The following is a 4,858-nucleotide window of genomic DNA, read 5'->3' on the forward strand; positions in this document are numbered from 1 at the left end:
ACAGAAACACATCTACTTTTCTTCATTTATTTTTTTGGTGTCGACACGAGTTTCAGAACACTTTGCGACCATTGTTCAGGACTACATTGAGTTTTGGAACTACACGTTAATATGAAGGTTATGGTAGGGGAATTTATTACGAAATTATTTGGAAATTCGGAAACTTCAACAAGATTGATAAATAATAACTTTAGATTTTTTGTGTAATATAAATACGAAATTAAAAAAAAAAAAAAAGAAAAAAAAAAATCTGCCTGCAGCAAATGATCGAATCGGGAACTTCTTGGAATTCTATGAAGCCTTTTGAAAAACCATCTAAGTATTTAAAAAAAAAAATTCTTATAATTTCGTATTTATAATTCAAAGAATCTAGAATTTTCATTTATCAATTTGTTGAATATTTTCCTAATTTTACAAATAATTTTGTATCAAATTTTCTCCACCCTAACCTTTATATCAAAGTGTATTTCCAATGTAGCCCTGGAGAATCGTCGTGAAGTGATTCGAAACCACGTGTTTACGCTAAACTATTAATGAAGAAATGTAAATGTATTTCTTTTACTATCATGAAAGCGATATGCAGGACCATCTGTCCGAGGAAAAGCTGTCTTTGATTTTGAAGCGCCGCTGAGACGTTGTCTATTTATTATAAACGTAGAGTAACATGCCTAAGTACCATATATATATATACAGTATAATATATATATATATAATATATTTATATATTATATATATATATATATATATATATCCACCTTACATTAGGATCAAAACCTGCTCTGTATTAAATAAAACCGTAATTTAATCGGAAATTCTCCTTAGAAATATATATGGGCGACCGTGATTTTACCTGTTATCTGTTACGGGTTGGTAACCGTAATATCACTCCTTTACGTCAATAAATCCGTTTTTAAAACGATAAGATTCCTGGAATAAAAGTTTCCAGACATTCACCGGAGGCCATAAAAGAAGTCGGAACCTAAGTGCTATCATCATGTTAGGATTCACCTGTTGAGACCACTGTCTTACATCTTACAGGCGAGTTTTACCCAACTTCCCTATAATCCAGGTGACCTAATGGATAGCACTTATGTGGAATAGACTCTGAATATGTGATGTAAATAAACACATTGTCATGTTCAATAGAAATGAATACAGTATTGTTAATATTGACACACTGTGCATGCGTGAAGCAGTGTGTGATGAATATAAATCATCTTAGTGCCGTCCAAAAATCGAAGGCATCTCTACGGACAAAAAGATCCAGTTAGTTTTCAAGGTAACATGAAAACTGTACTTCCGTTTCTACTTTTATGAGTGTTGGCACTTGTTTCGAATGACTCTTTTACTTAATTTTTCATCAACCCTACATTGCTTGAACGATGAAATTACACTATAATATAAAGATGTGATGGTAAAAATATTATTTATACATATACAAACACACACACACACACACACACACACACATATATATATATATATATATAATATATATGTATATGTATGTATATATAATTACATGATTACCAGTGATACAATCATCTACCATTATATATGAATGCAAAATGCAGTTACTTCTTGAAAATTATATCGAATTACATTTTCGAAAGAACTAATTTCCAAATGATTATACAAAATCAAGTGTTCGCCCTTTTGGTTTCAACATCATGATGACTTTACCTCTGATATGAATCCTTTTCAGTAAAATCAGTTCAGTAATATTCTTTACATGCAACCGCTCGTGTGGGTTTAAGTTCATGGATTTGAATATTCATGTTCTCGTCCTCTGTCCTGCTCTCAACTCCGACTTCAGGTGTGACTATCTAGTTTCATTTTACATAGAATTTGTTCTAAAATGTTATGAAATTGTGCTTTTAGCTTTTACAAACTTATAAATAACAAGATTCAGAGATATATTCAATTCTAGTTTTAATTTGGTGGTATAAATAACATCCCAAGGGAAAATGCTTATTTTATGAATATTTTTAGTGATGCAGTCTTAGACTGGGAGCCAGCAGTGGTTTGGGTAGCTGAAAAGCGAACCATTTTTTTTTTTAGTCATAGTGATGTTGTATGTACATCACTGTTTATGAAAACTGAAGTCTTGCGGGGATCTGGTGGTGGGAGTGGCCCTCAGCGGCATGAAAGTGATATGGAAAAATTGACCTAGATCAGCTGGAAAGTGAACCACTTGATAATGGTGTTGAAATGTGCCTTATACCTCCAGGAACTGGGAATGGGTACTGACAGACTTTTTGTGTGGTGGCGTGACCCTGACAGACTTACGTAACTGCCACTTCAAAATTGACCTAGATCAGCTGAAAAGCGAATCAAAGGAAACTTGTTGTAAAATCATCAGTACCACCCCAGGTATAATGAATGACCACTGGCAGACAGTTTCTGTGGTGGGGTACCCATAGCAGACATGCCCAAATGATCAGACCCCATAAGTGACCTAGATCAGCTGAAAAGCAAACCAAATGAAACTTGTTGTAAAATTACCAGTACCACTCCAGGTATAGTGAATGACCACTGATAGACAGTTTCTGTGGTGGGGTACCCCTGACAGACATGCCTAAATGACCAGACCCCATAAGTGACCTAGATCAGCTGAAAAGCGAACCAAATGAAACTTGTTTTAAAATTACACCATGTAACACATGTTTTGTTTATATGTATTTTTTTATGTTTATTTTGTGCTAAATCACATTAGTTTTGCTGTAACATCGATAGTTTTTTAACTTATTCTAAATTCAATATTTTCTTGTTATGTATGCAATTTCTCTTTCCCTCTTTTAAGGATAATTAAAGAACATTTATTATTTTTTTCATATATTGAAAATTATATAGGCAGTACAATATTAGAACAAAAGACATTATACAGCTCTGCATTGTAAATACTTTGATAACTCCTCTTTTATGATCAGAAGTGCTTGGACGATCGAGATTTTCTAGAGTGCATATTTTCATCTTCTCTCATTAGAGACCATATGTAATCTCCCATCATAGCAGTATTCCATCGTCCTTGATATCTTCTTTCCATAGTTGCTATGTCCTGGTGAAATCTTTCACCCTGCTCTTCACTGACATCACCCAAATTTTCTGGAAAGAAATCAATGTGAGAATGCAAAAAATGAATTTTCAAGGACATATGACAACCAAGCTTCCTGAAGTTCTCAATAAGTTTTGCTACCAGTTGTTTGTAATTAGGATCTTTGTTATTTCCTAGGAATCCATGGACTACATCACGAAATGCACACCAGGCTTCTTTTTCAATTTTTGTCATCGCTCTTTCCAGTTTCTCCGACTTCAACATTGAGTTTACCTGCGGTCCAACGAATATACCGCCCTTTATCTTAGCCTCAGATAGTTTTGGAAACATAAGGCAAATTTCCTGAAAAGCATCTCCTCCAAAATCCAAGGCTTTCATAACTGTTTAATCAATCCTAGTTTAATGTGAAGTGGGGGCAATAAAACTTTGTTGGAATCTACTAGGGGCTCTCTGTGAACATTTAACATTCCCGGCTTCAGTTCCATTCGTGGGGGCCAATGAACTTTCTTAAAATGATCATCATCAGCTCTGCTGTCCCATAAGCAAAGGAAACATGAATACTTTGTGTATCCCCCTTGCAAACCAAGCAAAATGTGAGCATCTTGAAATTCCCACAAACATTCCATTTGAATTCATCATAATTTATTTTATTAAGAAGCTGTCTGACATTTTCATAGTTTTCTTTCTTTTGTACTGAGTGTGCAAGAGGCAAAGATGGATATTTGTTTCCATTGTGGAGTAATACTGCTTTGAGACTTCGTGTTGAGTTATCAATAAACAGCCGCCAATGTGTAGGATCATGCTTGAGTCTAAGAGCAGTAAACAAACCAGTTACATCCTTACACTAACACAGATCATCACTAATGTCATAGTAAATTTCAAATTCTTCATGTCCTTTTCGGTACCCAGTTATCCTGCAGTCTTGTCCTAGTAGATTCCATTCCTTCAACCTTGATGAAAGAAGTTCAGCTCCTGACTTAGTAAGACCTAAGTCCCTAATTAAATCATCTAGTTCACTCTGATTTGGAAAATGAGGCTCCAAAGTCATTCTTGGTACGAAAACTTCCTCCATTTCTTGGTTGTTGCTACTTGCTGACCCTTCAGATGAAATATCCATTCCATCATCTACCTGGAAAGAAAGAAATAAGCACATATAGCAACTTCAACAAAGACTTGAATAAAATTAGTACTTAGGAAAATTAATGCAGAGTAAATACTCAAATTAATTAAATGAAAACTTTTTGGAGAATATGATAACAATACTTACATTTTCTGGTGGCTGTGGTACTGGTAAGCAGTCATCATGTGGGACAGGTGCTCTAGATGATGGTATGTCTGGATAATGAAGAGCTTGTCTTCCTTTCACTTTTCTGTACTTTGTCACATCAACCGTGCAAAAAAAAACAGTCATCGTGATGGTTCTTCGGTTCTCTCCATACTCTAGGAATGGCAAAAGGCATTGCTCTTCCTGTACCTCTTAACCATCCTTCTAGAGTAGAACAGCAGCTTCCACATATCACATGAGGGGCCCATGGCTTGTCCTGATCACCCATGGGCATTCCGAAATAGAGTCTGTACGCTATCCACAATTTGGAACCTCTCACAATTTTATGTAATACTTGTTTTTTTCCAATATAATATCCACACACATAGCAAAATGTATCTGGAGAATTTTTACATCCTCTAGTAGCCATCTTACTAAGTAAAGATATCAGAAATAGACCTGAAACAAAATTTGACTCATTAGCGCTGTTCCAGTTGTTCCGTCATTTTCCTTGCAATGAAAAACTGCCGAGAGCACGA

At 35.0% G+C, this 4,858-nt stretch overlaps 1 pseudogene; it reads right to left on the minus strand.

Annotated features, from left to right (window-relative positions):
* Window positions 1-2,783: 2,783 nt before the first annotated feature.
* Window positions 2,784-4,614, minus strand: LOC137653221 (uncharacterized; annotated as a pseudogene).
* Window positions 4,615-4,858: the final 244 nt, after the last annotated feature.

The sequence above is a fragment of the Palaemon carinicauda genome, chromosome 14, assembly GCF_036898095.1.
Source record: "Palaemon carinicauda isolate YSFRI2023 chromosome 14, ASM3689809v2, whole genome shotgun sequence".
Lineage (NCBI taxonomy): Eukaryota > Metazoa > Arthropoda > Malacostraca > Decapoda > Palaemonidae > Palaemon > Palaemon carinicauda.